The 26,456-nt window shown below is 38.7% G+C and overlaps 1 non-coding gene across 1 annotated transcript; it reads left to right on the top strand.

The window, feature by feature from the left end:
- Positions 1–24,989: 24,989 nt before the first annotated feature.
- Positions 24,990–25,097, top strand: LOC148545835 (small nucleolar RNA R71). The gene has a single exon (XR_015901184.1). It is a non-coding gene; the product is annotated as a small nucleolar RNA R71 (small nucleolar RNA).
- The last annotated feature ends 1,359 nt before the right edge of the window (positions 25,098–26,456 follow it).

Genomic DNA, 26,456 nt, shown 5'->3' with positions numbered 1-26,456 from the left:
AAGCTCCATAAAATAATATATAATCAAAGAATATAATACACTAAAAGCCCGATGAAGGAATAAAAGCTCAAAGACACAGAAGAGAGGGATACAAAAGCGCGAAGCCTTCACACACGATAACTAAAGCGTAAAGGTAGGAAAAAGAGATTATAGATACAAGAAAAACAAGGTATATATATATATATATATGTACAATATGTCCAAAAGAAACCTAGTTACAACCCACAAAGTTTAGGCCAGCTAGTTAAACAAAATACAATAGAGTTTTGAAAGTTAAAATGGATACATCCTGTCTCTCAAGGTTTATGCCTCTAAGACAACAAGTAAAATAATCAAAAGTGAGAGAATAACTACAGCAAAAAAAACAAATGATAAAAGCAAGCCATCCTCTGCTCTGTCACCAACCAAAAACTCACTGAGGTGGGTTGCTGGTGCACGAAATTACAATCACACTTTTGCAACTCTGCACAACTAACCAGCAAGTGCACTGGGTCGTCCAAGTAATACCTTACGTGAGTAAGGGTCGATCCCACGGAGATTGTCGGCTTGAAGCAAGCTATGGTTATCTTGTAACTCTTAGTCAGGATATCAATAATTCTCAGATTTAATTGTAAAAAGTAAAAGAACATGAATAAATACTTGTTATGCACCAATGAAGATTAGGTTGAGGTTTTGGAGATGCTCTGTCCCCTGAATCTCTGCTTTCCTACTATCTTCTTCTTCACACACGCAAGGCTCCTTCCATGGAAAGATTTATGTTGGGCATCACCATTGTCAATGGCTACTTCCTGTCTTCTCAGTGAAAATATTCCAAATGCGCTGTCACCGCACGACTAATCATTTGTCAGTTCTCGATCACGCTGGAATAGGATCCATTGATCCTTTTGCGTCTGTCACACGCCCAACACTCGCAAGTTTGACGCTTGTCACAGTCATCCCTTCCCAGATCCTACTCGAAATACCACAGACAAGGTTTAGACTTTCCGAACCTCAGGAATGGATGCCAATAATTCTAGCCTATACCACGAAGGTTCTAATCTTAGATTAGAAACCCAAGAGATACACAATCAAGCTTGATTGCATGTAGAACGGAAGTGGTTGTCAGGTACGCGTTCATAGATGAGAATGATGATGATTGTCACGGATCATCACATTCATCAGGTTGAAGTGCGAATGAATATCTTAGAATAGAAGCAAGCGTGATAGAATGGAAAACAGTAGTAATTGCATTAATTCATCGAAACACAACAGAGCTCCTCACCCCTAACAGTGGGTTTAGAGACTCATGCCATAGAAGATACAATATGAAACGTATAGAATGTCATGAGGTAAAAGATGAATTACTAAAAGTAGTTTCTATAGTAAACTAGTGACCTAGGGTTATAGAAAATGAGTAAGCTAGGGTGTTTAGTGTAAAAATCCACTTCCAGGGCCCACTTGGTGTGTGATTAGGCTGAGCATTGAAACTTTCATGTGTAGAGACTTTTCTTGGAGTTAAACGCCAGTTTTTGTGCCAGTTTGGGCGTTTAACTCCAGCATTTATGCCAGTTCTGGCGTTAAACGCTAGAATTCTTAAGCTGACTTGGAATGCCGGTTTGGGCCATCAAATCTTGAGCAAAATATGGACTATTATATATTGCTAGAAAGCGCAGGATGCCTACTTTCCAACACAATTGAGAGCGCGCCAATTGGGCTTTTGTAGCTCCAGAAAATCCACTTTAAGTGCAGGGAGGTCAGAATCCAACAGCATCTGCAGTCCTTTTTCAGCCTCTGAATCAGATTTTTGCTCAGGTCCCTCAATTTCAGCCAGAAAATACCTGAAATCACAAAAAAATACACAAACTCATAGTAAAGTCCAGAAAAGTGAATTTTAAATAAAAACTAATAAAAATATAATAAAAACTAACTAAAATCAACTGAAAACATACTAAAAATAATGCCAAAAAGCGTATAAATTATCCGCTCATCACAACACCAAACTTAAATTGTTGCTTGTCCCCAAGCAACTGAGAATCAAATAAGATAAAAAGAAGAGAATATAGAATGAATTCCAAAAACATCTATGAAGATCAGTCTTAATTAGATGAATGGGGCTATTAGCTTTTTGCTTCTGAATATTTTGGCATCTCACTTTTTCCTTTGAAGTTCAGAATGATTGGCATCTATAAGAACTCAGAATTCAGATAGTGTTATTGATTCTCCTAGTTAAGTGTGTTGATTCTTGAACACAGCTACTTTATGAGTCTTGGCCGTGACCCAAAGCATTTTGTTTTCCAGTATTACCACCGGATACATAAATGCCACAGACACATAACTGGGTGAACCTTTTCAGATTGTGACTCAGCTTTGCTAGAGTCCCCAATTAGAGGTATCCAGCGCTCTTAAGCACACTCTTTTTTGCTTTGGACCACGACTTTAACTGCTCTGTCTCAAGTTTTCACTTGACACCTTCACGCCACAAGCACATGGTTAGAGACAACTTTGTTTAGCCGCTTAGGCCAGGATTTTATTCCTGAGGGCCTTCCTATCCACTGATGCTCAAAGCCTTGGATCCTTTTTATTACCCTTGCCTTTTGGTTTAAGGGGCTATTGGCTTCTTCTGCTTGCTTTTTCTTTCTTTTTCTTCTCTTTTTTTTTTCGCATATCATCCTCTCTCTTTTTTTTTCTTTCTATTCACTGCTTTTTCTTGCTTCAAGAATCAATTTTTTAGATTTTTCAGATTATCAATAACACTTCTCCTTTTCTATCATTCTTTCAAGAGCCAACAATTTTAACATTCATAAATAACAAATTCAAACATATGCACTGTTCAAGCATTCATTCAGAAAACAAGAGTATTGCCACCACATCAAAATAATTAAACTATTTTAAAATTTAAAATTCATGTACTTCTTTTTCTTTTATAATTAAAAACACTTTTTATTTAAGAAAGGTGATGGATTCATAGGACATTCATAGATTTAAGACATAAACTTTAAATTTTATTAATCATGGAATGACAATAAGACTCAAAAATAAATATAAGAGCAAACTAATAATAATAGGAGACAGAAAAGTAAAAAAAAAAACAGAAAAATAAATGACTCTTAAAATAGACTCTTAATAATAAAGGTTATCACAGAGTTAGGACTCAACAACCTTGATTTTGAGAAGTGGATGCTCCCTCAATCTGTGGGGTGCTTGGTCCTTCAAGGGAGAGCTTCTGGCGCTTCAGCTCCTGTAGCTCACGCCCCTGCTTCTCCTGTTCCTTCAGCAGTTTACAGAGCATGCAGTTTTGATTCTGTTGTTCTTCCTTAAGTTGTTCCATAGCTTCTTGCAGCTTGGTAACAGATGCTTCTAGGCGGGTCCAGTAGTCAATTTCAGGAATTTCTGGGAGGAACTCCTGCGCCCTCCTTTTTATGGAGTTGTCTTGCACTTGTCCTTCCATTGACTTCTTGGTGATTGGGTGTTCGATTGGGATGAATTCATCTACTCCCATCCTCACCCCAGCATCTTTACATAGCAGAGAAATTAAGCTTGGGTAGGCCAGTTTGGCTTCAGTGGAGTTCTTGTTTGCAATTGTGTAAATTTCACAAGAAATCAGATGATGAATCTTCACTTCTTTTCCAAGCATAATACAATGAATCATCACTGCTCTTTTGACAGTGACCTCAGAGCGGTTGCTAGTGGGCAATATAGAACGCCCAATGAAGTCCAACCAGCCTCTTGCAACTGGTTTGAGATCTCCCCTCTTGAGTTAGTTTGGGACACCTTTTGTATTGGTTATCCACTTAGTTCCAGGGAGACATATGTCCTCTAGAACTTGATCCAACCCCTTATCTACTCTCACCATTATCCTATTAAAAGATTCTGGATCATCTTGTAGTTGAGGCAATTTGAAGACCTCTCTTATTTTGTCCAGATGGAAGTAAATAAGCCTCCCTCTGACCATGGTTCGGTAGGTATGAAAGGCAGTTCCAGTTATTCTCTGCTTATCTGTTAGCCACAGGTTTGAGTAGAATTCCTGAACCATGTTTCTTCCAACCTTTGTTTCAGGATTAACTAGAATTTCCCGTCCTTTGTTTCGAATTTGCTCTTGGATCTCCGGATATTCATCTTCTTTCAGATTGAATTTAACTTCCGGGATCACTGACCTCAGACCCATTATTTTTTGGTAATGGTCTGCATGTTCTTTGGTTGGGAACCTCTCTTGATTCCAAAGACTCTTTGGAGTATTCTCTTTCTTGCTTCTTGATTTGGTTTGCTTTCCCTTAGGTGACATGATCTTGATGAGTCTTAGCTCAGTGATCACCGAAAAACACACCAAACTTAGAGGTTTACTTGCCCTCAAGCAAAAGAAAGGAAAGGGGAGAGAGAGGAGAAGAGGCAAATTCGAATGGCGGAGAGGAGGGGATGGCCGAATGTGTATTTATAAGAGGAGGGGAGGGATGTCGAAAATTTTGAAAGAGATATGCCATAGAGATATGATTGATGGAAGAAAATAAAATCATGATATGAAAAAGATGAGATTTTCAAAAAGATATAAAGAGGTTAAATCTGATAATTTGGTTATGCATCTAAGAAATAAGAGATGATATGATGGGTTTGAAAAGATTTGAAAAGAAATTGAAAAGATACTTGAGTTTTTTGAAGAAGATTTGGGAAGGATTTGAAAGAAAATTGAAAAAGAGATTTAGAGAATTGTTGAATTTTTGAAAATTGAGGGTGAATAATGAAAGTTTGAAACATGTTTATGCAGAAAATTATGAGCTAAAACATGAAAATTTGAAAAAAATTTGAATTTGGAAACAAAATCTCCTCCCCCGTCCTTTCTAGCGTTAAACGCCCAGAATGGTAAACGCCCAGCCAGGTACCCTGGCTGGCGTTAAACGCCAAAAACCCCTTTATCACTGGGCGTTTTGCTGAACGCCCAGGATGCTGCAATTCTGGCGTTAAACGCCCAGAATGGTACCAATTCTGGCGTTTAACGCCCAAAATAGTACCTTTATTGGCGTTAAACGCCCAAAATGGTAGCCATTCTGGCATTTAATGCCCAAAATGCCCTTTACTGGCATTTTCTTGTCAGCAAGCTCCTTTTCTCTGCTTTTTGCACTGAATCCTTCTGTAACGCTGTGAATTCTTTCAATTTTGATTATTAACCTTTGAAGAAAGTGTATATCAAATTTCTACAAGTATTATTTATAACAAATAACCTGCTAATGGCTGGGTTGCTTCCCAGCAAGTGCTTCTTTATTGTCTTTAGCTGGACCTTTACTGAGCTTCATTGAAGCCTCAGTTTTGAGCATTCTTGCTTAAAATTGCTTTCAAGATAATGTTTGATTCTTTGTCCATTAACAATGAACTTTTTGTCAGAATCAATATCTTGAAGCTCACATATCCATATGGTGACACTCCTGTAATCACATATGGTCCCCTCCACCGGGATTTTATTTTCCCGGGGAATAATCTGAGCTTAGAGTTGAACAGCAGAACTTTTTGTCCTGGCTCAAAGACTCTGGATGATAATTTCTTGTCATGCCACTTTTTTGCTTTTTTCTTATAAATTTTTGCATTTTCAAAAGCATTGAGTCTAAACTCCTCTAGCTCATTTAGCTGGAGCAATCTTTTCTCACCAGCTAACTTAGCATCCAGGTTTAGGAATCTGGTTGCCCAGTAGGCTTTATGTTCCAGTTCCACGGGCAGATGACAGGCCTTGCCATACACAAGCTGGTATGGAGAGGTTCCTATAGGAGTCTTGAATGCTGTTCTGTATGCCCACAGAGCATCATCCAAGCTCTTTGCCCAATCCTTTCTACGGGCAATTACAGTCCGTTCCAGGATTCTTTTTAGCTCTCTATTAGAGACTTTAGCTTGCCCATTTGTCTGTGGATGATACGGAGTTGCTACTTTGTGGCTAATTCCATATCGGACCATGGCAGAGTAAAGCTGTTTATTGTAGAAATGGGTGCCCCCATCACTGATTAGTACTCTGGAAACACCAAATCTGCTGAAAATATGTTTCTGGAGGAACTTCAGCACAGTCTTGGTATCATTACTGGGTATGGCAATTGCCTCTACCTATTTAGATATGTAGTCTACTGCCACCAGAATGTAAGTGTTTGAGTATGATGGTGGGAAAGGACCCATGAAGTCAATACCCCATACATCAAACAACTCAATCTCTAAGATCCCTTGTTGAGGCATGGCATAACCATGAGGTAAGTTGCCAGCTCTTTGGCAACTGTCACAGTTACGCACAAACTCTCGGGCATCTCTATAGAGAGTAGGCCAGTAGAAGCCACATTGGAGGAATTTAGTGGCTGTGCGCTCACTTCCGAAGTGTCCTCCATATTGTGATCCATGGCAATGCCACAGGATCTTCTGTGCCTCCTCTCTAGAGACGCATCTGCGGATCATTCCGTTTGCACTTCTCTTAAAGAGATATGGTTCATCCCACAAGTAGTACTTTGCATTAGAAATTAGTTTTTCCTTTTGCACCCTGCTGTACTCCTGGGGTATGAACCTCACAGCTTTATAATTTGCAATGTCTGCAAACCATGGTGCTTCCTGAATTGCAAAGAATTGCTCATCTCGAAAGGTCTCAGAGATCTCAGTAGAAGGGAGGGACGCCCCAGCTACCGGTTCTATCCGGGACAGGTGATCAGCTACCTGGTTCTCTGTCCCTTTTTTGTCTCTTATTTCTATATTAAACTCTTGCAGAAGCAACACCCATCTTATGAGCCCGGGTTTTGAATCCTACTTTGTGAGTAAATATTTAAGAGCAGCATGGTCAGTGTACACAATCACTTTTGATCCTACTAAATAGGATCTAAACTTGTCAATGGCATAAACCACTACTAGCAGCTCCTTTTCTGTGGTTGTGTAATTCTTTTGTGCGTCATTTAGAATACGACTGGCATAGTAAATGACGTGTAGAAGCTTGTTATGCCTTTGTCCCAACACTGCACCAATGGCATGGTCACTGGCATCACACATTAATTCAAATGGTAATGTCCAGTCAGGTGCAGAGATGACTGGTGCTGTGACCAGCTTGGCATTCAAGGTTTCAAACGCCTGCAGACACTCTGTGTCAAACACAATTGGTGTGTCAGCAGCTAGCAGGTTGCTTAGAGGTTTTGCAATTTTTGAAAAATCCTTTATGAACCTCCTATAGAATCCTGCATGCCCCAGAAAGCTTTTGATTGCCTTAACATTGGCAGGTGGTGGTAATTTTTCAATCACCTCTTCCTTGGCTTGATCCACCTCTATTCCCTTGCTTGAAATTTTGTGCCCAAGGACAATTCCTTCAGTCACCATAAAGTGACATTTTTCCCAGTTTAAGACCAAGTTAGTCTCTTGGCACCTTTTCAGGACAAGTGCTAGATGATCAAGACAGGAGCTGAATGAGTCTCCAAATACTGAGAAGTCATCCATGAAGACTTCCAGGAACTTCTCTACCACATCAGAGAAGATAGAGAGCATGCACCTCTGAAAGGTTGCAGGTGCATTGCACAGACCAAAAGGCATTCTTCTGTAAGCAAATACTCCAGATGGACATGTGAATGCTGTTTTCTCTTGGTCTTGAGGATCCACTGCAATTTGGTTGTAGCCTGAATAGCCATCCAAAAAGCAGTAGTATTCATGGCCTGCTAGTCTCTCTAGCATCTAGTCTATGAATGGTAAAGGAAAATGATCCTTTTTGGTGGCTGTATTGAGCCTTCTGTAGTCAATACACATACGCCACCCTGTAACTATTCTTGTGGGAACCAGTTCATTCTTTTCATTATGAACTACTATCATGCCTCCCTTCTTGGGGACAACTTGGACAGGGCTCACCCAGGGGCTATCAGAAATAGGATAAATAATCCCACCCTCTAGTAACTTAGTGACCTCTTTCTGCACCACCTCCTTCATGGCTGGATTTAGCTGCCTCTGTGGTAAACCACTGGCTTAGCATCATCCTCCAATAGAATCTTGTGCATGCATCTTGCTGGGCTAATGCCCTGAAGATCACTTATGGACCACCCAAGAGCTGTCTTGTGTGCCCTTAGCACTTGAATTAGTGCTTTCTCTTCTTGTGGATTTAAAGCAGAGCTTATGATCAATGGGAAAGTGTCACCCTCTCCCAGAAATGCATATTTCAGGGATGGTGGTAGTGGTTTGAGCTCAGGTTTAGGAGGTTTTTCCTCTTTCTGAGGGATTTTTAGAGGTTCTTTTATTTCCTCTGGTTCCTCCAGATCAGGCTGAACATCTTTAAAGATGTCCTCTAGCTCTGATTCAAGACTCTCAGTCATATTGATCTCTTCCACCAAAGAGTCAATAATATCAGTGTTCATGCCATCATTTGACGTGTCTGGATGCTGCATAGCTTTGACAGCATTTAACTTGAACTCATCCTTATTGACTCTCAGGGTCACTTCCCCTTTTTGTACATCAATAAGAGTTCGTCCAGTTGGTAGGAAAGGTCTTCCTAGAATGAGAGTTGCACTCTTGTGCTCCTCCATTTCCAGAACTACAAAGTCAGTAGGAAAGGAAAATGGCCCAACCTTGACAATCATGTCCTCAATTATGCCTGATGGATATTTAATGGAGCCATCAGCAAGTTGAAGACATATCCGGGTTGGTTTGACTTCTTCAGTCAACCCAAGCTTTCTGATAGTAGATGCAGGTATTAGGTTGATACTTGCTCCAAGGTCACATAGAGCTGTCTTAGTATAAGCACCCTCTAATGTGCATGGTATCATAAAGCTTCCTGGATCTTAAAGCTTTTCTGGTAAGCTTTTCAGAATGACTGCACTGTATTCTTCTGTGAGAAACACTTTTTCAGTTTCTTTCCAATCCTTCTTATGACTTAAGATCTCTTTCATGAACTTAGCATAAGAGGGTATTTGCTCAAGTGCCTCTGCAAACGGGATCTTTATCTCAAGAGTCCTGAGATAGTCTGCAAAGCGGGCAAATTGTTTATCCTGTTCTGCTTGGCGGAGTTTCTGAGGATAAGGCATCTTGGCCTTATACTCTTCAACCTTAGTTGCTGCAGGTTTATTCCCTACAGAAGTGGTTGGAGAAGCCTTCTTAGAGGGGTTACTATCAGCACTTGCAGGTGTCTGATCCCTCATTGGCGTTTGAACGCCATAACTGGGCAAGGAATGGGCGTTTAACGCCAACTTTTCTCCCTTTTATGGCGTTTGAATGCCAGAATTATTCCTCTCTGGGCTCTTGCTGTCCTCAGAGGGATTTTGGGCAGTGGTTTGATAATCCTCTGTCATTTGTTCCTTTCTTGACTTTTTGCTACTTTGAACTGAATTATTCAATGTTGAACAGCTTAGTTGAATAGCTTGGCATTCTTCTGTTATCTGTTTAGATAGCTGCTGTCTTGTCTGATTTAATTGTGCTTCTATATTCTTGTTAGCATTTTTAGTGTCTTGGAGCATCTCCTTGAATTCTGCTAATTGTTTTGTCATTAGGAGTAATTGCTGATTTAGTTCAATAATCTGTTCTTGAGGATTATGATCAGTAGTTGCTACCATAGCTTCTTTTTCTTTGGAGGGCTCATTGCTTGAGTACAGATGTTGATTTCTAACAATTGTATCTATGAGTTCTTGAGCCTCTTCAATTGTCTTTCTCATGTGTATAGATCCACCAGCTGAGTGATCTAGAGACATTTGAGCTCTTTCTGTAAGCCCATAGTAGAAGATGTCTAACTGTACCCACTCTGAAAACATTTCAGAGGGGCATTTCCTTAGCATCCCTCTATACCTCTCCGAGGCATTATAAAGGGATTCATGATCCTCTTATTTAAAGCCTTGGATGTCCAGCCTTAGCTGTGTCATCCTTTTTGGAGGGTAAAATTGATTCAGAAATTTGTCTGATAACTGTCTCCATGTTTTTATGCTTGCTGTGGGTTGGTTATTTAACCACCTCTTAGCTTGATCTTTTTACAGCAAATGGAAACAGTAATAATCTGTAGACATCCTGATCCACTTCTTTATCACGTACTGTGTCAGCAATTTGTAAAAACTGTGCCATAAACTCAATAGGTTCTTCCTGTGGAAGGCCAGAATACTGGCAATTTTGCTGCACCATGATAATGAGCTGAGGATTTAGCTCAAAACTGCTTGCTTTGATGGGAGGTATACAGATGCTACTCCCATATGCAGCTGTAATGGGGTTGGCATATGACCCCAGAGTCCTTCTGGACTATTTATTTCCACTTATGTCCATGATAGAAAAAAGGAAACTGATATGAATTGCAAATAGATTATATAATTTTTTTTAGAATGGAAAACAAAAATTAAAATAAGATAAAATAAAAAAATAAAATAATTGAAAATTTGAATATAAATTCGAAAATTAGAAGAAATTGAAATAAAAGCAAATTGAAGACTAAATTAATTAATTAATTAAAAAGATTTTGAGATTAGCAATCAAAAAGATATGATTGAGGATTATTTTGGAAAAGATATGATTGAGAAGATATGATTGAAGAAATTAAAAAGATTTGATTTTTGTTGAAAAAGATTTGAAAAGATCAATTTTTGAAATTAGAATTTTGACTTGATTAAAAAGAAAAGATATGATTTTGAAAATCTTTGACTACTTTAATGCTAAATTTCGAAAATTTTGAGTAAAATAAGGAAAAGATATTTTTTTGATTTTTAAATTTTAATGAGGAAAGAGAAAAACAACAAAACGACACTAAGCTTAGAAATTTTAGATCAAAACAAAGAGAACAAACATAAAAACTTTGAATGTCAAGATGAACACCAAGAACAAATTTTTGAAAAAAATTTTAAGTAAATAAAAGCACAAAAACACACCAAACTTAAAATTTTTTGAAAATTAAACACAAATTTTCGAAAAATTAAAAGAAAACACAAAGAAGAAACCAAACTTAAAATTTTTAAAGATCAAGAAACAACTAAGAGTATGCAAGTTCGAAAAATTAAAAGAAAGTAAAAGCATGCAATTGACACCAAACTTAAAATATGAAACTAAACTCAAATAAAAGACTCTAAACCAACAAAAATTAAATATTCCTAATCTAAGCAACAAGATAAACCGTCAGTTGTCAAACTCGAACAATCCCCGGCAACGGCACAAAAAACTTGGTGCACGAAATTACAATCACACTTTTGCAACTCCGCACAACTAACCAGCAAGTGCACTGGGTCATCTAAGTAATACCTTACGTGAGTAAGGGTCGATCCCACGGAGATTGTCGGCTTGAAGCAAGCTATGGTTATCTTGTAACTCTTAGTCAGGATATCAATAATTCTCAGATTTAATTGTAAAAAGTAAAAGAACATGAATAAATACTTGTTATGCACTAATGAAGAACAGGTTGAGGTTTTGGAGATGCTCTGTCCCCTGAGTCTCTGCTTTCCTACTATCTTCTTCTTCACACACGCAAGGCTCCTTCCATGGAAAGCTTTATGTTGGGCATCACCGTTGTCAATAGCTACTTCCCGTTCTCTCAGTGAAAATATTCCAAATGCGCTGTCACCGCACGCCTAATCATTTGTCAGTTCTCGATCATGCTGGAATAGGATCCATTGATCCTTTTGCATCTGTCAGACGCCCAACACTCGCGAGTTTGAAGCTCGTCACAGTCATCCCTTCCCAGATCCTACTCGGAATACCACAGACAAGGTTTAGACTTTCCGAACCTCAGGAATGGCTGCCAATAATTCTAGCCTATACCACAAAGGTTCTAATCTTAGATTAGAAACCCAAGAGATACACATTCAAGCTTGATTGCATGTAGAACGGAAGTGGTTGTCAGGCACGCGTTCATAGGTGAGAATGGTGATGATTGTCACGGATCATCACATTCATCAGGTTGAAGTGCGAATGAATATCTTAGAATAGAAGCAAGCGTGATAGAATGGAAAACAGTAGTAATTGCATTAATTCATCAAAACACAGCAGAGCTCCTCACCCCCAACAATGGGTTTAGAGACTCATGCCATAGAAAATACAATATGAAATGTGTAGAATGTCATGAGGTACAAGATGAATTACTAAAAGTAGTTTCTATAGTAAACTAGTGACCTAGGGTTATAGAAAATGAGTAAGCTAGGGTGTTGAGTGTAAAAATCCACTTCCAGGGCCCACTTGGTGTGTGATTAGGCTGAGCATTGAAGCTTTCATGTGTAGAGACTTTTCTTGGAGTTAAACGCCAGTTTTTGTGCCAGTTTGGGCGTTTAACTCCAGCTTTTATGCCAGTTCTGGCGTTAAACGCCAGAATTCTTAAGCTGACTTTGAATGCCGGTTTGGGCCATCAAATCTTGGGCAAAATATGGACTATTATATATTGCTGGAAAGCGCAGGATGCCTACTTTCCAACACAATTGAGAGCGCGCCAATTGGGCTTCTGTAGCTCCAAAAAATCCACTTCAAGTGCAGGGAGGTCAGAATCCAACAGCATCTGCAGTCCTTTTTCAGCCTCTGAATCAGATTTTTGCTCAGGTCCCTCAATTTCAGCCAGAAAATACCTGAAATCACAAAAAAACATACAAACTCATAGTAAAGTCCAGAAAAGTAAATTTTAAATAAAAACTAATAAAAATATAATAAAAAATAACTAAAATCTACTGAAAACATACTAAAAATAATGCCAAAAAGCGTATAAATTATCCGCGCATCAGTTGTGATTTGCATCTGAAAAATAATAACAACATATGGTATAAGAAGCAAAGGTTCTCAGTATAGTAACAGTACTCAATAGATAAGATATAAAGGTTCTGGGAAGCTAAAGGCAATCATAGAACTTCCCACATGCATAAGATTTGAAATTTGAAATATTTTTATAAAAATTCCATAAAAGGGTTATCTAGTCTTAAGGAGTTTCTAACTCATAGATCACCATTGTCCCACAACCTTCACCAACCTATCTTTTATGCGATTCCATCGCCACTGCCTGCCGAGCCTCCTCAATCCCAGCAAAAAATACAAGTAATATGGTGCACGAATTCCCACGCTTCGTACAACTGAACAAGTAAGTGCAATAGGTTGTCCAAGTAATACCTGAGCGAGTCAGGGTCGATCCCATGAGGATTGTGGCTTGAAGCAAGCTATGGTTATCTTGCAGGTCTTAGTCAGGCAAATCAAGAAGTTGTTGGTTTGAATTTGGTTAAAATCATAAAAGGAATAAACAAAGGTAATCAGAACTCAGAAGTCGTGAAAACTATGATAAGAAGGTGGTTAAGGCTTGGAGATTCTTTGACCCTCTGGATTAACTCTGGTATTACTGTCTTCTTCAAGTGTGAATGATTTCTTCAATGGTAGGCTGTATGTGATTGATGCTGGTTTGAGCAGCCACCAATACTCCTCCAGATCTGAATACCAGGGTTAGTGCGCATCCAGTCTGATTGAGGGTGAAGCTCCGACAGTCCATTCTCCTTAATGATCCTACTCAAAATGCCACAGACAAGATCAGATCTTCCAGATCAGAGAATGCTGTGTCTTTGGATTCTAGCCTCTACTACAGAGACCTCCCCATACCTCGGCTGAACTGGTGTCTTGAGAAGTCCCCAACGAAGTCGTGGATTAGCCGACTGAGAGATGTAAAATCAAGCTGGCAGTTCGATGCTTTCCAGTCACGTATTCACACGAACCCAAATAAACACTGGTGGTTGTCAGGCATGCGGTCTTAGAATGAAGAATGGAGCTGATTGTCACGGATCATCCCATTCATCATGTTAAAGAGTGAATATACATCTTAGAATTAAATCAAACACGGATTAAAGAGAAACAGTAATACTTTTATTAATTCATAGAACTCAGCAGGGCTCCTTCCTCAATCTAGGAGGTTTAGAAACTCATACTAATAGGAAATACAATGATAGAATTCGAAATATGCTAGAAGAGATCCTAAACAAATGTGATCTTCTCTCTTAAATACTAAACTAATGACTAATAAGGGTAAAACAGTCTTTTTAGTGCTAAAATCCACTTCTGGGGCCCACATGGTGAGTGTTTGGGATGAGCTTTGATGAGATCCACGTGCTAGAAGGCCTCTAGGGCATTGAACGCTGGCTAGGGGATCCTTGTTGGGCGTTTGGATGCCTGGTCTCCTCCTTTGGGCGCTGGACGCTTGGAATGGGGCAGGAGGCTGGCGTTGGACGCTAGTTTTGGGCCTTCTATTCTGAAGAAAAGTATGAGCTATTATACATTGCTAGAAAGATCTGGAAGCCAGCTTTCCATAGCCGTTGAGAACGCTCCATTTGATCTTCTGTAGCTCCAAAAAATCTCTTCCGAGTGCAAGGAGGTCAGATCCAGACAGCATCTGCAGCGCTTTTTCTGTCTCTGAATTAGACTTTTGCTCCAGCTCCTCAATTTTAGCCAAAATTACTTGAAATTACATAAAAATACACAAACTCAAAGTAGAATCTAAAAATGTGAATTTTGCACTAAAACCTATGAAAACTTAATAAAGACGAAACAAAACATGCTAGAAACTATATGAAAATGATGCCAAAAAGCGTATAAAATATCCGCTCATTATAATACAATTAAGTAAAACACAAGTAATATAGATATACAATAGGTAATTCAATTAGCAATTAAATATGTTATACAATTTGGCACAATGCAAGTAAACAAATCAAACAAACACATAAGAATGCATATGATGAATGCATGTCCTATTGGCCGTGATATCCCTTGTCGATTCAATTGCCAACCTGACACATCCCTTTGGGATGTTGACTTTCTGTCACGAATATAATTGGCATACTAGGGATATAGTACCCAACACACTATCCAGGGATATAGTGCCCAAAATATTCTTCTGACTCAACAGGATGCAAGCGGGATACTCTACCTCAGACCTCACATTTGAACGTAAACGGGATTAACCACCATCCTTACGCCAGCGCTGCAACCTCGATAAGCAGGATTAACCACCATCCTTGCAAAGCGCATAGCGACCTAGCAATCATAGTATATCAGTCAAATATATTCAATATCGGTGATCACCGTCATTCTCATCATGTCTAATAGACTTAAACACTCATATGTCTCAATTCACTATAAATGCAACACTCTGCCAGTTCGCTCTCGTTAATCCATCCACAAAATTTCCCAAGCCTAATCCACCGTCTCTAATTATAACAAAAGATAACCATTTAAATGCACTTATTGAGAAGGTCAAACAGTTAAAAACAGGTTTTGGATGAAAAACAGGACTTGTGCATATGCATCATAGTGTGCGTATGCAAGCATCAGACGACTTTCCTAGCCTATGCGTACACATCATAGTGTGCGTACGCACGACTTGCAAAGTTTTCAAGGTGTGCGTGCGCACACCCCTCGTGCATATGTATGAGTCTTAATGCACGCTTTGGTCAGTGCGTGCGCACGACAGTGTGCGTAGGAACACAAACTAGAATTTCTGGTTCTCTGCATCATCACAGAATTCAATTTTTTATACCTAACCTCCGACGTTCATAACTTTCTCTATGAATCTCCCGTTTTCCTTATCTTTATACTGTTTTAAAGCTCTCACAACCATCTTTAAATTGAAACAAAGTTCACTCAAATCCAAACTTTGACGGTCAAGTTATGGCCCGCCGAAGTTGGTTAAAAAAATAAGATTTTACCAAATTTTCAGAACCTCAAAATACCAAATCTCACAAAACCAAACCAATATAATCACAACACAAAACAACACCAAAACAACCCAAAAATCCATTCCAACATTCCTCAAACATTTCTCAATCAGTCAACCATCTAAACCATTCAATTCTCACCTTCTCAACTCAATCAAAGTCCTCAATTCAACATAATTCATATCAATATTCATTAATTTCCCCTAAATCCTCATCAACACCATTATCTATATAATCATCAACAAACACCATCAACCATTAACCATATCCATTCATTTCATAGAATTATATTCATTATCATTCCACAACAAATATATCACCCCTCCATTCAGAAGTTCACATACGACACATACATTTAATCAATAATTCAATCATTCAAACAAATTCAATCTTATCCTAAGGTCTACTAGCCTACGTTGCCCACGACATTACATATTATTTAAAGAAAACCGAAACCATACCTTGGGCAATTTCCTCCTAAGCTTGAGACACCAAAACACAGCCACCAAGTTTAAACCAAATATTCCAATCCACCAATCAACTTGAAATCAACAAGAATTCCAAGCAAATTCATACAAATTATAAATAATTAATTCTAGAGTTTAACAAATTAACAAACCACAAGAGTTAAAAGCTTTCTTACCTTAACCACTATAGATTGGGATAAAACTCAATAATTTCCAATGCTAGATAATATGTATAGAGCAAAGAACTGGACCATGGATTTTGAGATTCTTACCACTTTGTTTAGATATAATTGAAGAGCTCAACAAGATGAACATGTGGCCATAAATGGCACACCAAACAGAGCTCCAAATAAAAAATTATGATCCAAAGAAGATGAAGGTGAATAGTGAAACTCAACCACTCTTCCTCTCTTCTATCTCACCGTTCCTCTCTCACTTTCAGCAATGAAAATGAGCTGAAATGCTCATTAATGGTGTATTTATATGTTGGGTTTGTGCCCAATCTGGATCCGATCCAACTGGTTAGCATTTTTATCTTGTTTATCCCAACTTTGGGCCAAAACTTTTAGAATAAGTGACTAGTTTTCAATTCTAAATATTTTTCTAAGTATTTCTACAGTTTTTATTGTTCTTACACAGTACTAGACCGAGTTAAGCCAGTACTGCTAGTTAAATTATTGGTACACATTTTTACATATTTTTTCGTAGGAAATTATATTTTCCCACCCAAAAAAATCCACTGAATCCAAATCTTACCTTTTGTCTAATTATTATTTCTAAATTTTTTAACCTACTCTAGACAATTAAATTATTATTTTATTCTATTTTAAATGGCTATTAATTTTCGGTTCTTACATCCCGCTTGCGTACTGATTTGTGATTTTTTTGGCACCTACACTGAACAAGGATGGTGGTTAATCCCGCTTGTTTGTGGTTTTATGGGTAAGGATGGTGGTTAAACCTACTTACTCTAGATTTATTGCAATGGCAAGGACGGTGGTTAATCCCGCTTGTGCATCTACTGATATTTGTTTCGGATAATGACGGTGGTTAATCCCACTTGTTCGAGGTACCCAGTAAGGACGGTTGGTTAATCCCGCTTATTGGTGGTTGCACATAGGCAAGAACGATGGTTAATCTCGCTTGTGTGTTATGGAAGAGGACAGTTGGTGAATCCTGCTTGATTATGGAACCTACGGGTAAGGATGGTTGGTGAATTCCGCTTACCCAAGTCGAGTTTGGCAACATAACTGACACATGAGCTCATGGCCAGTAGGACAGGGATGCATCATTTGCATTTGTGTGTATTGATTCGGTGTGCATCTTGTATTTTGTTTGCCTTCTTGATTAATTGCATCTATATGCTACTTGATCTAATTGCTTTATCTGTTCTCTCTACTTGTGTATTCCTTGTATTGCTTTGTATGTGTTTGAACAACTGAGAGGTCCCTTATGCTGACGATGTTGACGCTGAGTGATGTTCTTTATGAGATGATAATAATTGAATGATTGGATGTCGAGAATGAATATTAATTGATATGTGATCTCCCCGAGTAGATGTCCACTTGCTCTGGGTCGAGATTGGAACTCTCTGGGTAGATGCAAGAGTCATGGTTTGCCCCACTTGCTCCGGGTTGAGAAATTGAAAGTACTAGTATAACTGATAACTTGTATTGAGACTGTGGAGATTTACTAAGACTGTTGTGACTAAATATTGCTAATAATAATTGTTAGAGACTATAAAACCAGAAGGGCTTAATGCTACAATGAACAATAATGATATTGAGAGGATTAATAGCTTAGTGGTTGAAAGAATTGATATTAGAGATGGTTGACAAGTGGTGCGTGGAATTACACTTCTCACAACTGAACCAGCAAGTGCACCGAGTCGTCCAAGTAATACCTGAGTGAGTCAGGGTCGATCCAACGAGGATTGTGATTTGAATCAAGCTATGGTTATCTTGTAGATCTTAGTGAGGCAGATAGAAGAGTTGTTTGTTGGTTTAATTCGTATAAAAGGAAAATAAATAAAACGTTACTCAGTTGATGGTGAATGCAATGATACGAAGATGGTTAAGTCTTGCAGAAGCTTTGTTCTTCTGGATCAATCCGATCTTACTGTCTTCTTCAACTGTGAAAGATTTCTTCTACGGCAAGCTGTCTGTGATCAGCGCCCTTCTTAAGAGATCGCCAATACTCCTCCAGATCTGAACCCCAGGGTTAGTTCCGATCCAGTCTGCTTGAGGGTGAAGCTCCTGCAGTTCACTCTCTTTAGTGATCCTACTCAAAATGCCTCGGACAAGGTCAAATATTCCGGATTAGAGAATGCTGTGTGGTGCACAGAAATCGTGATGGTTCCATTCCTTGGTAACGGCACTAAAAACTCAATACGCACGTTCATGATCTTAGTTCTTTGTCACAACTTCACATAACTAACCAACAAATGCACTGGGTCGTCCAAGTAATAAACCTTACGTGAGTAAGGGTCGATCCCACAGAAATTGTCGGCTTGAAGCAAGCTATGGTCACCTTGTAAATATCAGTCAGGCGGATTCAATTGATTATAGAGATTTAATAATTAAAAGATAAATAAAATATAAAATAAAGATAGTGATACTTATGTAATTCATTGGTGAGAATTTCAAATAAGCGTATAGAGATGCGTTCGTTCCTCCTGAACCTCTGCTTTTTTAGTATCTTCATCCAATCATTCATACTCCTTTCTATGGCAAGCTGTTTGTTAGGCATCACCGTTGTCAATGGCTACATCCTTTCCTCTTAGTGAAAATGGTCCAATGCACTGTCACTGCATGGCTAATCATCTGTCGGTTCTCGATCATACTGGAATAGGACCCATTGATCCTTTTGCGTCTGTCACTACGCCCAGCACTCGCGAGTTTGAAGCTCGTCGTAGCCATCCCTTCCCAGATCCTACTCGAAATACCACAGACATGGTTTAGACTTTCCGAATCTCAAGAATGGCCGTCCATGGATTCTAACTTATACCACGAAGACTCTGATTAAGGAATCCCAGAGATATTCATTCAATATAAGGTAGAACGAAAGTGGTTGTCAGGCACGCATTCATAGTTAGGAATGATGATGACTGTCACGATCATCAAATTCATATTGAGGTGCGAATGAATATCTTAGAATCGGAATAAGCTTGAATTGAATAGAAAAACAATAGTACTTTGTATTAATTCGTGAGGAACAGCAGAGCTCCACACCTTAATCTATGGTGTGTAGAAACTCTACTATTGAAAATACATAAGTGATGAAAGTTCAGGCATGGCCGAATGGCCAACTCCCAAACGTGATTAAAGGATCAAAAGACAATCCAAAGATATCCAAAGATGTTCCAAAGATATCCAAAGATGTTTCCCAGATGTAAATACAATAGTAAAAAGTCCTATTTATACTAAACTAGTTACTAGGGTTTACAGAAATGAGTAATTGATGCAGCAATCCACTTCTGGGGCCCACTTGGTGTGTGCTTGGGCTGAGCATTGAGCTTTACATGTGTAGAGGCTTCTCTTGGAGTTGAATGCCAGCTTGTAACCTGTTTCTGGCGTTTAACTCCACTTTGCAACCTGTTTCTGGCGTTTAACTCCAGAATGCAGCATGGAACTGGAGTTGAATGCTAGTTTGCGTCATCTAAACTCGAGCAATGTATGAACTATTATATATTGCTGGAAAGCCCTGGATGTCTACCTTCCAACGCAATTGAGAGCGTGCCATTTGGAGTTCTGTAGCTCTAGAAAAAACCACTTTGAGTGCAGGGAGGTCAGAATCCAACAGCATCTGCAGTCCTTCTTCAACCTCTGAATCTGATTTTTGCTCAAGTCCCTCAATTTCAGCCAGAAATTACCTAAAATCACAGAAAAACACACAAGCTCATAGTAAAGTCCAGAAATGTGATTTTTATTTAAAAATTAATAAAAATATGCTAAAAACTAACTGAATTATACTGAAAACTATGTAAAAACAATGCCAAAAAGCGTATAAATTATCCGCTCATCACAACACCAAACTTAAATTGTTGCTTGTCCCCAAGCAACTGAAAATCAAATAGGGTAAAAAGAAGAGAGTATACTATAAATTCCAAAATATCAATGAAACTTAGCTCCAATCAGATGAGCGGGACTTGTAGCTTTTTGCCTCTTGAATAGTTTTGGCATATCACTTTATCCATTGAAGTTCAGAATGATTGGCATCTATAGGAACTCAGAGTTCAGATAGTGTTATTGATTCTCCTAGTTCAGTATGTTGATTCTTGAACACAGCTACTTTATGAGTCTTGGCCGTGGCCCTAAGCACTTTGTTTTCCAGTATTACCACCGGATACATAAATGCCACAGACACATAACTGGGTGAACCTTTTCAGATTGTGACTCAGCTTTGCTAAAGTCCCCAATTAGAGGTGTACAGGGTTCTTAAGCACACTCTTCTTTTTTTGCTTTGGACCTTGACTTTAACCGCTCACTCTCAAGTTTTCACTTGACACCTTCACGCCACAAGCACATGGTTAGGGACAGCTTGGTTTAGCCGCTTAGGCCAGGATTTTATTCCTTTAGGCCCTCCTATCCACTGATGCTCAAAGCCTTGGATCCTTTTTATTACCCTTGCCTTTTGGTTTTAATGGTTATTGGCTTTTTGCTCTTGCCTTTTGGTTTAAAGAGCTTTTGGCTTTTTCTGCTTGCTTTTTCTTTTTCTTTCTTTTTTTTCGCTATTTTTTTCTTCTCTCTTTTTTTTTTCTGCAAGCTTTTGTATTCACTGCTTTTTCTTGCTTCAAGAATCATTTTTATGATTTTTCAGATTATCAAATAACATTTCTCCTTTTTCCTTATTCTTCAAGAGCCAACATATTTAACCTTCATAAAAAACAATATCAAAAGACATATGCACTGTTCAAGCATTCATTCAGAAAACAAAAAATATTGTCACCACATCAAAATAATTAAACTAGTTTCAAGGATGAATTTGAAACCATGTACTTCTTGTTCTTTGGTAATTAAAACATTTTTCTTTTAAGAGAGGTGATGGATTCATAGGACATTCATAGCTTTAAGACATAGACACTTAAACACTAATGATCATATAATAAAGACACAAACATCAATAAAACATAAGGCTCAAAAATCGAAAAATAGTAAAATAAATAGACAAGGAGATTAAGGAATGAGTCCACCTTAGTGAGGGTGGCGTCTTCCTCTTCTTGAAGAACCAATGGTGCTTTTGAGCTCCTCTATGTCTCTTCCTTGCCTTTGTTGCTCCTCCCTCATGGCTCTTTGATCTTCTCTAATCTCATGGAGGATGATGGAGTGCTCTTGGTGCTCCACCCTTAGTTGTCCCATATTGGAACTTAATTCTCCTAGGGAGGTGTTGATTTGCTCCCAATAGTTTTGTGGAGGAAAGTGCATCCCTTGAGGCATCTCAGGGATTTCATGGTGGGGAATTTCCTCATACTCTTGTTGAGGTCCATGATCTCTTGTTTGCTCCATTCTTTTCTTAGTGATGGGCATGTCCTCTTCAATGAGGATGTCTCCCTCTATGTCAATTCCAGCCAAATTGCAGAGGGGGCATATGAGGTGAGGAAAGGCTAACCTTGCCCAAGTGGAGGACTTGTCAGCCACCTTGTAAAGTTCTTGAGGTATAATCTCATGAACTTCCACCTCCTCTCCAATCATGATACTATAGATCATGATGGCCCGGTCTATTGTAACTTCAGACTGGTTACTAGTAGGAATGATTGAGTGTTGAATGAACTCTAGCCATCTCCTAGCCAATGGTTTGAGGTCATGCCTTCTTAATTGAACCGGCTTGTCTCTTGAGTCAATTTTCCATTGAGCTCCTTCCTCACATATGTCTATGAGGACTTGGTCCAATCTTTGATCAAAGTTGACCCTTCTTGTGTAGGGGCGTGCGTTCTCTTCCATCATTGGCAAGTTGAATGCTAGCCTTACATTTTCCAGACTGAAATCTAAGTATTTCCCCCGAACCATGGTGAGCCAATGCTTTGGATTCGGGTTCACACTTTGATCATGGTTCCTAGTGATCCATGCATTTGCATAGAACTCTTGAACCATTAGGATCCTGACTTGTTGAATGGGGTTGGTGAGAGCTTCCCAACCTCTTCTTTGGATCTCAAGTCGGATCTCTGGATACTCATTCTTTTTGAGCTTGAAAGGAACCTCAAGGATCACTTTCTTCTTGGCCACAACTTCATAGAAGTGGTCTTGATGGACCTTTGAGATGAATTTCTCCATATCCCATGACTCAGAGGTGGAAGCAATTGCCTTCCCTTTCCTCTTTCTAGAGGTTTCTCTGGCCCTAGGTGCCATAAATGGTTATGGAAAAACAAAAAGCTATGCTTTTACCACACCAAACTTAAAATGTTTGCTCGTCCCCGAGCAAAAGAAAAAAAGTAGTAGAAGAAGAAAATGGAGGAGATAGGGGAAGAAGATGTATTCGGCCAAGGAAAAGAAGATATGGTTGCTTTGTGTGAAAATGAAGAAGGATTGAGGGGTTTATATAGGAGTGAGGGGGGTGTAGGGTTCGGCCATTATAGTTGGGTTTGGGAGGGAAAATAGTTTGAATTTTGAAGGTAGGTGGGGTTTATGGGGAAGAGAGGATGGATGTGAGTGGTGAAGAGGTGATGGGAAAGAGTGATTGAGGTGATTGGTGAAGGGTATTTGGGGAAGAAAGTTATGAAAAGGTGTGAAGAGGAGAGAAGAAGATGTGGGGATCCTGTGGGGTCCATAGATCCTGAGGGGATTCTGTGGGGTCCACAGATCCTGTAGGAGATCCTGTGCGGTCCACAGATCAAGTGGGGTCAAGGACTTAACATCCCTGCTCTAATTAGGCGTGTAAAACGCCCTTGCTGTGCAATCCTGGCGTTTAACGCCAGAATGCTGCCTGTTTCTGGCATTAAACGCCCAAATGTAGCTTGTTTCTGGCATTAAACGCCAACTTGGTACCTGTTTCTGGCGTTGAATGCCAGACAGATGCTTGTTTCTGGCGTTTAAATGCCAGACTGCTCTCCTCCAGGGTGTGCTATTTTCAATGCTGTTTTTCATTCTATTTTTGATTTTTCAGTAGTTTTTGTGACTTCACATGATCATCAACCTAATAAAACACGAAATAACAAAAAAAAATAGATATGATTAAATAACATTGGGTTGCCTCCCAACAAGCGCTTCTTTAATGTCAATAGCTTGACAGTGAGCTCTCATGGAGCCTCACAGATAATCAGAGCAATGTTGGAACCTCCCAACACCAAACTTAGAGTTTGAATGTGGGGGTTCAATACCAAACCTAGAGTTTGGTTGTGGCCTCCCAACACCAAACTTAGAGTTTGACTGTGGGGGCTTTGGCTGACTCTGCAGTGAGAGAAGCTTTTCATGCTTCCTCTTCATGGTTACAAAAGGAGATCCTTGAGTCTTAAATACAAGGTTGTCCTCATTTAGTTGAAGGACCAATTCTCCTCTGTCCACATCAATTACAGCTCTTGCTGTGGCTAGGAAGGGTCTTCCAAGGATGATGGATTCATCCTCATCCTTCCCAGTGTCTAGGATTATGAAATCAGCAGGGATGTAAAGGCCTTCAACCTTTACTAACACGTCCTCTACTTGTCCATAAGCCTGTTTTCTTGAGTTGTCTGCCATCTCTAATGAGATTCTGCCAGCTTGCACCTCAAAGATCCCAAGTTTCTCTATTACAGAGAGTGGCATTAAGTTTATTCCTGACCCCAAGTCACATAGAGCCTTCTCAAAGGTCATGGTGCCTATGGTACAGGGTATTAAGAATTTACCAGGATCCTGTCTCTTTTGAGGTAATTTCTGCCTATCCAATGCATTTAGTTCATTGGTATGCAAGGGAGGTTCATTTTCCCAAGTCTCATACTAAATAATTTGGCATTCAACTTTATGATTGCACCAAGGTATTTAGCAACTTGCTCTTCAGTAATGTCTTCATCCTCTTCAGAGGAAGAATACTCATCAGAGCTTATGAAGGGCAGAAGGAGGTTCAATGGAATCTCTATGGTCTCTAGATGGGCCTCAGATTCCTTTGGTTCCTCAAAGGGATACTCCTTATTGGTCACTGGATGTCTTAGGAAGTCTTCCTTACTAGGATTCACGTCCTCCCCTTCCCTTGTAGGTTCGGCCATGATGGTTAAATCAATGGCCTTGCTTTCTCTCTTTGGATTTTCTTCTGTATTGCTTGGGAGAGTACTAGGAGGAGTTTCAGTGACTCTTTTACTCAGCTGGCCCACTTGTGCCTCCAAATTTCTAATGGAGGACCTTGTTTCATTCATGAAACTTAAAGTGGCCTTAGATAGATCAGAGACTATATTTGTTAAGCTAGATGGATTCTGCTCAGAATTCTCTGTCTGTTGCTGAGTGGATGATGGAAAAGGCTTGCTATTGCTAAACCTGTTTCTTCCACCATTATTAAAGCCTTGTTGAGGCTTTTGTTGATCCTTCCATGAGAAATTTGGATGATTTCTCCATGAGGGATTATAGGTGTTTCCATAGGGTTCACCCATGTAATTCACCTCTGCTATTGCAGGGTTCTCAGGATCATAAGCTTCTTCTTCAGAAGATGCCTCTTTAGTACTGTTGGATGATTCCTTCAATCCATTCAGACTCTGAGAGATCATATTGACTTGCTGAGTCAATATTTTATTCTAAGCCAACATGGCATTCAGAGTATCAATTTCAAGAACTCCCTTCCTCTGAGGCGTCCCATTACTCATAGGATTCCTTTCAGAGGTGTACATGAACTGGTTATTTGCAACCATGTTAATGAGTTCTTGAGCTTCTGCAGGCGTTTTCTTTAGGTGAATGGATCCACCTGCAAAATGGTCCAATGACATCTTTGATAATTTAGACAGACCATCATAGAATATATCCAGGATAGTCCATTCTAAAAGCATGTCAGAAGGACACTTTTTGGTCAGTTCCTTGTATCTTTCCCAAGCTTCATAGAGGGATTTACCTTCCTTTTGTCTGAAGGTTTGAACATCCACTCTAAGCTTGCTAAGCTTTTGAGGAGGAAAGAACTTGGATAAGAAAGTCGTGACCAGCTTATCCCAAGAGTTCAGGCTGTCTTTAGGTTGAGAGTCTAACCATATTCTAGCTCTGTCTCTTATAGCAAATGGGAAAAGCATAAGCATGTAGACCTCGGGATCAACCCCATTGGTCTTAACAGTATCACGGATCTGTAAGAATTCAGTTAAGAATTGAAAGGGATCTTCGGATGGAAGTCCATAAAACTTGTAATTCTGTTGCATCAGAGAAACTAGTTGAGGTTTCAGCTCAAAATTGTTTGCTCCAATGACAGGGATTGAGATGCTTCTTCCATGTAAATTGGAATTAGGTGTAGTAAAGTCACCAAGCATCTTCCTTGCATTGTTATTATTTTCGGCCATGTCTCCTTCTTTTTCGAAAATTTCTGTCAGATTTTCTCCAGAGAGTTGTGCTTTAGCTTCCCTTAGCTTCCTCTTCAGAGTCCTTTCAGGTTCAGGATCAGCCTCAACAAGAATGTTCTTATCCTTGTTCCTGCTCATATGAAAAAGAAGAAAACAGGAAAGAAAATATGGAATCCTCTATGTCATAGTATATAGATTCCTTTATGTGAGTAGAAGAAGATATGAATAGAAGAAGGAGAATCCAAACACAAGGGTGAGGAGTAGGTTCGAATTCTTGGGTGAAAAAGGGATGTTAGTAGATGAATAAATAAATAGAAGGAGGTGAGGGAGAAGAATTTTCGAAAACTAGATAAAATAAAATAAAAGTATTTTTGTTTTTAAATTAAAAATTAAAATAAAAAAATTCAAAAATTAAGCAAGGAAAATTAAATCAAATTAAATTAAATTTAAAATAAATAGTTAATTAAAAAGGAAATTTTAGAAAAAGGGGAAGGTGATTTTTGAAAATTAGAGAGAGGGAATTAGTTAGGTAGTTTTGAAAAAGATATGATTGAAACAAAAGGATAGGATCAATTGAAAAAGATTTGAAAATTAATTTTGAAAAGATAAGAAGTTAGAAAAGAAGTTAGAAGAGATTTCGAAATTGATTTTGAAAAGATGTGATTGAAACTTATTTTGAAAATGATTTGAAAAATAAATTTAAAATGATTTGATTTTGAAAATTAAAGTTGATTACTTGACTAATAAGAAATAAAAAGATATGATTTAAAATTTAAAGATTGAACCTTTCTTAATAGGCAAGTAACAAACTTAAAAATTTTGAATCAATCACATTAATTGTTAGCATTAATGTCGAAAATATGAATTAGAAATAAGAAAAAGATTTTGAAAATCAATCATAAAGTTTTCGAAAATATGGAAGAAAAAAATGAAAAAGATTTGATTTTTGAAAAAGATTTGAAAAAG

Source organism: Arachis ipaensis, chromosome B9 (assembly GCF_059453495.1).
Source record: "Arachis ipaensis isolate K30076 ecotype BB chromosome B9, ASM5945349v1, whole genome shotgun sequence".
Classification (NCBI taxonomy): domain Eukaryota; kingdom Viridiplantae; phylum Streptophyta; class Magnoliopsida; order Fabales; family Fabaceae; genus Arachis; species Arachis ipaensis.
Note: the sequence above shows the minus strand (reverse complement) of the source record. Positions and strands in the feature narration are given on the sequence as shown.